Here is a 12,283-nt window from a genome sequence, read left to right as displayed (position 1 = left end):
AGATTGTTCACTTTAACATACTTTTTAACATTATCGACCAATTATTAATGAGAGCATGACCATATTCATCTGAAGGCATGGCATGTGTTTCCTAGTTTGAATGGGTGAAGTTGTAGAGGGGGTTTAAACTATTACCAATATTTACTCATTTGTTAAGAGGCAATGGAATGCCTTTATTGGTAATTAGAGGATATTTTACATGTGAAATGTTTTCTCCTAGGTCATGACATCAGGAGTTAGGCCTACCTGAACGTTTTCTCAAACACCTGTTATATGGAATATTTTGCGAACTCATTTTTGCTATACAATGTTCACTAAATATCCACTTATCAATTGAAACGTCAAGAAGCATAATTACATGTATTTCAAATACGCATAGTATAAATAACTAGCATGTCTATCATGAGAGAAGTGAAGACTTGCACTTGGCACAGTTTGGAAATAGGCATGCTTGGATCCAGTTGAGTTTGGTTTTGAGTTGTTGCAGGAGGTGCATGCTCTGTTGATCTTTCCCACCCCTTGTGCTGCATTCGCTCGGGATTTTAGAGGAGTCTACCCTTTTAAAGTGAGAGGATTGGCTGAACAGAGGACAAACAAAGAGGCATGTGCCTACACACACATGCGATAGAGAGAGTGCACATTCACTTTCATGTGTACCAAATTAAATCAATATTTCACTCGTCTGTCTAGAGCCCTTTCCTCGAAAAGTGAGTTAACACAGGCTTTTGTGGTTAATGGATCATTATTTAAAATGGAATTTGAGTTGGCCATGATTGAAAAACAACCCACAGTAACATTTCCCACTGATTCCTGTGTCAAGAAAAAGTAATAGAACAACTTCATACAGCTCATACTCAAAATCAAATGTGTTAATTCATTCATTCATTCATTGTATAAAAGCAGAGGCTTGCTAGCTGTAACCAGCTCTTTCAGTGAAGCAAATCTCAACGTCACAGAGAGAACTTTCTTCGGTTCCAAGAAGCACGCGTTCTATACTGTAAAACCGGATAAGTCATGGCTACTCAAACATTTTGAGGAAACCGATTACCTAAAAAAAAAAGTTAAGAAACCTAAAAAACTGAATACAGCAGTGCTACTTTCATATGAGTAATACAAATGCAGTTTTTTTTGAGTACACTGTACTTAAATGTAATGTCCCCACTAAGCCACACCTCAAATAATTTCCCAGTGTACCTTGTCTTTTCGATTGAATTGTAGAGTTACTACACATGACTGTATTTGTTAGAGACATAGTTGTTGAATTCCTTCATTGTCATTCTTGTGGCCTACATCAAGTGAGTTCCTAGCTGAATACTATTATCATGCTTGAACCATTACATATATCATAAGGCCTTATACATTGGCCTGAAACTCGTTGTTGTACAGGCCACATCAGGCCTGCAAGAAAGGTTGCAAAACTCTGTAAATACTTTCCCAGTAATCATCCAACCAGGGTTTCTGGAAAACTTACTAGAATTCTGAAACCTGAACTCTTCACATTACGTTGGCTTGGAAAGTGATGAGCAATTCTTAAAGGAATCTAGCCAGCATTAGGCTATCCAACAGTTGACATTTGTATTCACCCACAACCTGCATTCATAATGACTGCCAAGGTTAAGAAGAGTGGGCAGAAACTACCTAAGACATTTAAACGGGAACAACCATTTCAGTAACATTGCAAAACTGCAATGATTGCATTAGTTTAGAAAATGATATTGTAACGGCGTTCCTCCTCCTCTTCATCCGAAGAGGAGGAGCAGGGATTGAACCAAACTGCAGCGTTGTGAAATGACCTGATATTTATTCAAACAAGACGAAAAACGAACTATACTTGAGAATAAACAAAATAACAAAACGAATGTAGACAAACCTGAACATACGAACTTACATAAAACACGAAGAACGCACAACAGGAAAAATGACTACATAAAACGATGAACGAACGAAACAGTCCTGTATGGTGCAACAAACACTGACACAGGAAACAACCACCCACAAACAAACAGTGTGAAAACACCTACCTTAATATGACTCTCAATCAGAGGAAATGAAAACCACCTGCCTCTAATTGAGAGCCATATTAGGTCACCCTTTAAACCAACATAGAAACAGAAAACATAGACTGCCCACCCAAACTCACGTCCTGACCAACTAACACATACAAAACTAACAGAAAACAGGTCAGGAACGTGACAGATATATATTTTTTATAGCATAACATTTAATCAATCAATCAAACAATGTACATGCAAAAACACAGAAATTAAAAACTATTTTAAAAAATCTATCTGCAGTAGAGCATGCTGGGAAAAAAGGTCATTTGTTATCACAACTTACAAAAATAGAGTTGGTGTGATTTTCATTTACACTAAACAAAAATATAAACGCAGCATGCAACACTTTCAGACTTTACTGAGTTAAACTGAGTTACAGTTCAAAGAAGGAAATCAGTCAATTGAAATAAATTAAGCCCTAATTTATTGTTTCACATGACTAGGCAGGGGTGCAGCCATGGGTGGGCCTGGGAGGACATAGGCCCACCCACTTGGGAGCCAGGTCCAGCCAATCAGAATGCGTTTTTTCCAACAAAAGGGCCCCCTGTCACGTTCTGACCTTAGTTCCTTTGTTTTGTCTTTTGTTTTAGTATGGTCAGGGCGTGAGTTGGGTGGGTTGTCTATGTTAGTTTTTCTATGATTTTCTATTTCTGTGTTTGGCCTGATATGGTTCTCAATCAGAGGCAGCTGTCAATCGTTGTCCCTGATTGGGAACCATATTTAGGTAGCCTGTTTTCTGTTGGGTTTTGTGGGTGGTTATTTTCAGTCTTTGTGTGTCTGCACCAGACATAACTGTTTTCGGTTGTTTCTTTGTTGTTTTGTTATTCAGTGTTCAGTTTTGATTATTATTAAATATCATGAACACTTACCACGCTGCACCTTGGTCCTCACCTTCTTCCACCGACGACAGCCGTTACACCCCTGGGGTTGTGAGGCCGCTTGGATGTACTGCCAAATTCTCTAAAATGGTGTTGGAGGCGGCTTATGGTAGAGAAATTAACATTCAATTCTCTGATAGCCCTGTTGGACATTCCTGCAGTCAGCATGCCAATTGCACACTCCCTCAAAACTTGAGACATCTGTGGCATTGTGTTGTGTGACAAAACTGCACATTTTAGAGTGGCCTTTTATTGTCCCCAGCACAAGGTGCCCCTGTGTAATGATCATGCTGTTTAATCAGCTTCTTGATAACCCACACCTGTCAGGTGGATGAATTATCTTGGCAAAGGAGAAATACTCACTAACAGGGATGTAAACAATTTTGTGCACAAAATTTGAGAGTATGTGCGTATGGAACATTTCTGGGATCTTTTATTTCAGCTCATGAACATTAGGACCAACACTTTACATGTTGTGTTTATATTTATTTTTAGTATAGATTTGAGTCAGTATCACATAAATATTTTAAGTAATAATGACTTTTCATTGACTTTGAGTACAGTGAAGTCATTCAGGATGGGAGTTTTGACCAACTTGTCAACTTAAAGGAGTTCAAGGAAGGAAGGAGTAAGTTAAATTAAAGGAGTTACTTGAAGGAGTACTATAATATACATTTGATTCACACCATAAATTGATCGATTGAATGAGAATCCAATGTGATAGCCAGAACTCTATTTTGAGAAATCCATGCAGAAACATATTATAACAATAACACAGTATAACAATTGTGAATGAATGTGTAGTGGACAGGATTAATAATTTAGAATTTTCCTCGCTTGATGAAACAAAGCTGTGAGTTTCTCGAAGTAGGGGGCAGTTCAATTGGCTTCAAGTTTGTCGAGTCTGGTTTAGCTATTATGTTACAACAGGATCTTGAACAATCCGTGTGCCTCCATCTGATGTCCCACGTGGTCGATAATTAGACATACTGTTTATCTCTGTGGCCTTTGCGCTAGAGAGAGAGAGAGAGAGAGAGAGAGAGAATGGGGTGAGAGGAAGAGAGAGAGAGAGAGAGAGCACGAGAGAATGGGGTGAGAGGAAGAGAGAGAGAGAGAGAGAGAGAGATAGAGAGGGGGTGAGAGGAAGAGAGAGAGAGAGAGAGAGAGAGAGAGAAAGCGAGAGAATGGGGTGAGAGGAAGAGAGAGAGAGAGAGAGAGAGAGATAGATAGATAGAGAGGGGGTGAGAAGGGGGTAAGAGGAAGCGAGAAAGAGACAGAGAGGGAGAGGAAGAGAAAGGGTATATTGATTTGGTTTGGGCAAAGCGAAAAAGGGGAAATCAAATTTGGCATGATCATGAGCACTGTCAGGATACCTGTACTGAATCTAAATGTACTTGCCCCACATGTCCAAATAACGTGCCAGCTTAACACTGTTTGTCCTGCCTAAATCATGTCTTTCCTTATCTGATGAACAGAAGAGCAGAAGTGACATCTGTCAGGCTATCAGTTTGTCACTGTTGTCCATCACAAACCGAGCATACAAATTTTGTGATCCCTGCACAGGTCAATACTACAAAACAGATTCACAAAATAGTGACCTTCAAACATTTTATTATTTTTATAAGCATGTATTAGTCTTTAATATCTTTTGTCTCTATGTAGCACATTTTCAAATGACTAAAGATGTTAGGTAGTCAGAATCATTACTATATCATGAGAGGAAAATGAGACATGATAAGATGGTCATAGGTTCTTATGGCAGATCTTACAATGCATTGTAACCACATCATAAAGGATTTGACGGTCTCCTAACCAACTGTGCTATTTTGTGTGTTTTTTCTCATTGTTTGTAACCTATTTTGTACATAATGTTGCTGCTACCGTCTCTTATGACCAAAAATAGCTTCTGGATATCAGAACAGCGAGTACTCACCTCGAACTGGACGAAGATTTTTCTTTAATGAGTCCGACGCAAAGGATATACTGCTCCTCCAAGACCAGGCCCGAATCCCCGTCATTTGCGTGAAGAGAAGACGGAAATACAGGGGGCGGAGAGCGGGGTGCCTTGTGAGAATTCGTTGGCGAGTGGGTAACCCGCCTCTACTATCCGTTCTATTGGCCAACGTGAAATCACTGGAGAATAAAATGGATGATCTCCGCTCGAGACTATCCTACCAGCGGGACATTAAAAACTGTAATATCTTACATTTCACTGAGTCGTGGCTGAACGACAACACGAATAATATTCAGTTGGCGGGGTTTCTGTGGGTTTTCCGTGCATTGACAGGACAGAACAGATACGTCTGGTAGGACGGGTGGTGGTGGTGTGTGTCTATTTATAAATAACAGCTGGTGCGCGTTGTCTAATATTAAGGAGGTCTCGGTATTGCTCGCCTGAGGTAGAGTACCTCATGATAAGCTGTAGACCACACCATCTACCAAGAGAGTTTTCATCTATATTTTTCGTGGGCATCTATTTAGCACCACAAACCGATGCTGGCACTAAGACCGCACTCAATTAGCTGTATAAGGCCATAAGCAAACAAGAAAATACTGATCCAGAAGCGGTGCTCCTAGTTGCCGGGGACTTTAATGCAGGCAAACTTAAATTCTACCAGCATGTCACGTGCAACCAGAGAAAAAAATAACTCTAGACCACATTTACTCCACACACAGAGACGCATACAAAGCTCGCCCTCCATTTGGAAAATCTGACCATAATTCTATCCTCCTGATTCCTGCTTACAAGCAAAAACTAAAGCAGGAAGTATCAGTGACTCGCTCAATATGGAAGTCATCAGATGACGTGGATACTACGCTACAGGTGTCACGTTCCTGACCTTATTTCCTTTGTTCAGTATTGTTTAGTTGGTCAGGACGTGAGCTGGGTGGGCATTCTATGTTATGTGTTTCTATGTTGGGTTCATTGTTTGGCCTAATATGGTTCTCAATCAGGGGCAGGTGTTTGTCATTGTCTCTGATTGGGAACCATATTAAGGTTGACTGTTTTCACTGTTTGTTTGTGGGTGATTGTTGCCGTGTCTGTGTTTGTTCACCACACGGTACTGTTTTCGTTCGTTTGTTCCTGTTCGTGCGTTCATGTTTTATATGTTCTCAAGTTCAGGTCTGTTCACGTCGTTTTGTTGTTTTTGTATTTTGTCAGTGTTCTGTTTTGTTGGATCGTCATTAAAATTCAGCATCATGAACATTTACCATGCTGCGCCTTGGTCCTCCTCTCTTCCACCTAACGATGAGCGTTACAACAGGACTGTTTTGCTAGCACAGACTGGAATATGTTCTGGGATTCATCCAATGGCATTGAGGAGTATACCAACTCAGTCACCAGCTTCAACAATAAGTGCATTAACAACATCGTCCCCACAGTGACCGTACGTACATATCCCAACCAGAAGCCATGGATTACAGGCAACTTCCACACCGAACTAGAGGCTAGAGCTGCCACTTTCAAGGAGCGGGACACTAATCCGGACGCTTATAAGAAATCCCGCTATCCCCTCAGACTAACAATTAAACAGGCAAAGCATCAATACAGGACTAAGATTGAATCCTACTACACCGGCTCTGACACTCAGATGTGTCAGGGCTTGCAAACTATTATGAACTACAAAGGGAAACACAGCCGCGAGCTGCCCAGTGACGCGAGCCTACCAGACGAGCTAAATGCCTTTTATACTAGCTTCGAGGCAAGCAGCACTGAAGCATGCATGAGAGCACCAGCTGTTCCGGATGACTGTGTGATCACAGCCGATGTGAGCAAGACCTTTAAACAGGTAAACATTCACAAGGCCGCGGGCCAGACGGATTACCAGGACGTGCTCAGAGCATGCGCAGATCAACTGGCAAGTGTCTTCACTGACATTTTCAACCTCTCCCTGACCCAGTCTGTAATACCTACATGTTTCAAGCAGACCTCCATAGTCCCTGTGCCCAAGAAACCAAAGGTAACATGCCTAAATGACTACTGCCCCATGGCACTCACATCGGTAGCCATGAAGGGCTTTGAAAGGCTGGTCATGGCTCACATCAATACCATCATCCCAGAAACCATAGACCCACTCCAATTGGTATACCGCCCCACAGATGACACAATCTCAATCGCACACTACACTGCCCTTGCACACTTGGACAAAAGGAACACCTATGTGAGAATGCTGTTCATTGACTACAGCTCAGCGTTCAACATCATAGTGACCACAAACCTCATCACTAAGCTAAGGACCTGGGACTAAAAGCCTCCCTCTGCAACTGGATCCTGGACTTCCTAACAGGCCACCCCCGTGGTCGTATGGATAGGAAGCAACACATCTACCAAGCTGATCCTCAACATGGGGGCCTCTCAAGGGTGCGTGCTTAGTCCCCTCCTGTACTTCCTGTTCACCCACAACTCCACCACCATCATTAAGTTTGCTGACAACACAACATTGACAATGACAATGATGAGACAGCTTATAGGGAGAAGGTCAGAGACCTGGCAGTGTGGTGCCAGGACAACAACCTCTCCCTCAACGTGAGCAAGACAAAGGATATGATCGTGGACTACAGGAAAAGGCGGGCCGAACACGCCCCCATTCACATTGACGTAGTGGAGCAGGTCGAGAGTTTCAAGTTCCTTGGTGTCCACATCATCAACAAACTATCCTGATCCAAACACACCAACACAGTCGTGAAGAGGGCACAACAACACATTTTCCCCTCAGGAGACTGAAAAGATTTGGCATGGGTCCCCAGATCCTCAAAAAGTTCTACAGCTACACCATCGAGAGCATCCTGACCGGTTGCATCAACGCCTGGTATGGCAACTGCTCGGCACCCGACCGTAAGGCGCTACAGAGGGTAGTGCGTACGGCCCAGTACATAACTGGGGCCAAGCTTCCTGCCATCCAGGACCTATATACTAGGCGGTGTCAGAGGAAGGCCCAAAAAATTGTCAGACTCCAGTCACCCAAGTCATAGACTGTTCTCTCTGTTTCCACACGGCAAGCGTTATCGGAGTGCCAAGTCTAGGTCCAAAAGGCTCCTTAACAGCTACTACCCTCAAGCCATAAGACTGCTGAACAATTAATCAAATGGCCACCTGGACTATTTACATTGACACCCCCCTTTGTTTTTACACTGCTGCTACTTGCTGTTTATCATCTATGCAAAGTCACTTTACCTCTACCTACATGTACAAATTACCTCGACTAACCTGTACCCCCTCACATGGACTCGGTACTGGTACCCCCTGTATATAGCCTCGGTATTGTTATTTTATTGTGATATTTTGATTTGATTTGATTATCTACGCCAGCTTTATGTAATAGTGACAGCTGTCCAGCAGATGGGGTTGAAACATTGAGCTTCTATTACCCTCCTCAGCTTCCTCTATTTTTTATTTTTTATATTTTTTATTATTTAACCTTCATTTAACTAGGCAAGTCAGTTAAGAACAAATTCTTATTTACAATGACAGCCTACACCGGCCAAACCCGGACGACGCTGGGCCAATTGTGCACCGCCCTATGGGACTCTCAATCACGGCCGGTTGTGATACAGCCTCTAAGACCAGGCTCTGATAGAGAATATGATCCAAGGATATTGTCTATTCAAAATGATGACTTTGTAAATTGATCTGAGAAAGAGCTTCATTAGAATATCTCGGGAAGAGAACTACAGTATCTTGAAGGGAGGAAAATCCCATTCATATATTTACTTCACAGAGATCACTCACGAAAATACAAATACAAGGAATTACATTGTGACTTCTTAGAGTATTTCTAACATATCTCTGCTCTCTACTCTGTAACAGCGTTGCAGTCCAGTATAATAACACAAATCCTTTGTGTCACTAGACAAAGAAACCATATTTGCCAGAAACAATGACCCAAATTGTTGACTAGTGTCCACACAGCTGAATACTTGAACTCGAACAACAAAGACTTCATTCACTGAACAGCCAGTGGATGCATGTTTGGTGTAGTACTGTATGTGTACATGCATTGACCCGGGATAGAAGTACAACGTTACTCTCTTCTGTTTAGCTTAGTGAGACACCAATGAGATCTACCCCACCTCAAAGTACTGTATCTGTTCTTTGTATAATGGCGGCAACACATGGATCCCTAGCCATTTCCTATCCATCCCAGCCTTTTCATTCCGTTTGCTTTCTCCCTCAGTTCCCCCCTCCCTCCTCCCTTCTCTGTGTTGCATCACTGGGTTCGCCTGGTGTGCTATTATTTCATTTTTCCCCCCATTGTATTCACAGGAATGTCCCTGTATTGATGTGTAATTATTTTTATTATTGTTGCAATACATTTTTTTCTTTCTTAAATAACTGATCTCTACTGCCTGCTCCCACTACGATGATGCTGATGTCATCACTGACTCCCAGCAGCCTTGGCTGAGGCACCTGAGCCATTTTTCTGTGGACCAACCAAAGGTCGTTCTCTTCTGAGCTCGCCTCCTGCGTCCATCTAGCTCTAGCCTAATTCCTCTCCTCTCTCCTCCCTGTCTACTCCCCTACCCTACCCATGTCTGGCTGGCTGGCAGACAAACTGACGCGCTACTGTGTACCAGGCCCTGTTGTTAGAACCCATTCACCCATAGCCCTGACTGGGGTGGTCTAGCTCTGTGTCTCTTTCTATTGCTCGGGGCGGATACTCCCTGCATGGATACACTGAGGGAGGCTGTTAGCTGATATCGACGGGAGGAAAAAAGATCAAGGAGGAACCCACTGCGGTCGTCGAATTCGAGGTGGTTAGGTAAAACGATTGAGATGTGTTATTTTCTGATGAGATGTTGTTTTTTGATCATGGCCTTGGGTTGACGCAGTGGGGAACCAAGGGTGGTGCTCCGCTCTTTCTCAGGGTTGAAACAATTGTTTTTACAGGTTTACAGAATAACCTTGTCAATAGCCTATTTAATTCAATCTGATTCACAGTCAAAATAAACAACTACATATGATAATCCTGGATTTGCTCATGTGTCGCAGGGATGAATTTATGGCCGGATGAATTCAATGACATCGATATTTACAGTGGGCGAATAGCATAGCACCAAATGGAGTGATGGCCAGTAGCCTATTGCTTTGACAGTGCGTTTGCATTGAGGTGCGGCAGTGCAAGATGTTGGAGAAGACAATATTTACGTTATGTCGGGTCTTTTCGAGTGCAAACAGAAAACCACGAACTAGGTCGGTGCATAATATTTGTCACTTTAATATCCTTGTCGATTATGTAATTTATGTACTTATTACGTTATTTTTTTTTGCGGGCTGTATGTTTTGTGATGCTGGCAAAAATATGTGTTCTGACGGTGTGCACATGAAAGATATGACTGGGGAGATTTTTCGCAACCACGTTGGGTTGATAGCCTATTGCTTTCTGTAGAATCAAGGAAATCATGAAATGTAACAAGCCAAACTATTTTGTAATGGATGGGACATTATTTGGTCAATAGGCCTACCGACGCAGGCCCTAATTAGGCTACATATTGGCATTGTCAGCTGCAGCGTTGTAGACGGAACATATTTAAATACCCATCGAGAATGAAGAGAAATAAGAGCAGTGATCGATTGTACAGATAGCCACGCTAGCTTTGCCCTCATGTTGGTGCTAGCAAGCAGGCTATGTAGTGCTACACATTGCTTTAAATTGACAAATTAAAATACTGTATTAAAATACTGTATTATCTATTTTAGCTGTATATTTACAGCAGCATACTGTGAATTATGATGCATTGTGGGAAAATGTGGGTTGAGAAATAATCTCTGGCTCATTAACATATTTTGAGGTGCGCCTTGTAAAAGGCTATATTTTCTTGCACCCATTAGTTAGAATGCTGTACCCCACATAATACAGTAGGCTACATACCAATATATAGAAATATGTATATATTTGTTCTGTATATCTACAGTAACACACTGGCTACTGTACTGTTAGAAATGTACTGAAACACAGTACCACCCACAGAATACAGTGACAAACTGTGTTTTGGGAATTTAAAAACCTTTCTCTGTAAAGCTACAGTAATTTACTGTAATTCAGTACTCCTCCAACATAATATAGTACCATACTGTAATTTTGGAGTGCCAAAAGCCTTTTGCGGGTTCATGGTATTGTTGTGGCCCAATAACACATTTCAATAATGGGCAGCTGCAGCCCGCAATTTGGGGCATTCCTGTATGTGGGCATTCCCCCTCAAGCATTCCATTGGTTCCTTCATGAACAGCCCCCCGCTAGCACCTGAGGCTGGGGTGACACTATGTAGCTAACTAGCTAACTAACTAGCTCGTTAGGGACACGGTGTGCTAACGAGCTAACTTGCTCGTTAGGGACACCATGTGCTAGCTAGCTAGTTAGTTAGCTAGCGAGCACACGGTGTTGCCACCGCCTCCCGGACTACCAGACTAGCTGGCTAAGCTAGCACATAGTGTCCTTCGCTCTAGCCTGTTGAACACCTGCCCTTGCCATCCTTAACAGAACTGCGAGAAAACAGCGACTGACAGGCGAGGACAAAGGACACTGTCTACTGGTGAAGGGTTAGCTAACTACCGTTGTCGCCCCCTCCCCTTCTTCTCTGGGGTTTATCGGCATCCAACGCTATTGTGCATTAACGCCACCTACTGTACTGGAGCGCCCAATGCCTCCCCCGCCTGTCCTAGCTTAAAAATGTAACAATATACAGTGCATTCGGAAAGTATTCAGACCGCTTGACTGTTTCCACATTTTGTTACGTTACAGCCTTATTCTAAAATGGATTCAATTGTTTTCCCCCCTCATCAATCTACACACAATACCCCATAATGACAAAGCAAAAACAGTTTTTTAGGAATTCTTCTAATTTATATAAAAAAAGAAATATCACATTTACATAAGTATTCATACCCTTTACTCAGTACTTTGTTGAAGCACCTTGGCAGCGATTACAGCCTCAAGGCTTCTTGGGTATGACACTAGAAGCTTGGCACACCTGTATTTGGGGAGTTTCTCCCATTCTTCTCTGCAGGTCCTCTCAAGCTCTGTCAGGTTTGATGGAGAGCGTCGCTGCACAGCTATTTTCAGGTCTTTCCAGAGATGTTCGATCGGGTTCAAGTCCGGGCTCTGGCTGGGCCACTCAAGGACATTCAGAGACTTGTCCCGAAGCCACTCCAGCGTTGTCTTGGCTGTTTGCTTAGGGTCATTGTCCTGTTGGAAGGTGAACCTTCACCCCATTTTGAGGTCCTTAGCGCTCTGGAGCAGATTTTCATCAAGGATCTCCCTGTACTTTGCTCAGTTAATCTTTCCCTCGATCCTGACTAGTTTCCCAGTCCCTGCCGCTGAAAAACATCCCCACAGCATGATGCTGCCACCA

This window comes from Salvelinus namaycush, chromosome 11 (assembly GCF_016432855.1).
Source record: "Salvelinus namaycush isolate Seneca chromosome 11, SaNama_1.0, whole genome shotgun sequence".
Lineage (NCBI taxonomy): Eukaryota > Metazoa > Chordata > Actinopteri > Salmoniformes > Salmonidae > Salvelinus > Salvelinus namaycush.
This window is presented reverse-complemented; position numbering follows the sequence as displayed.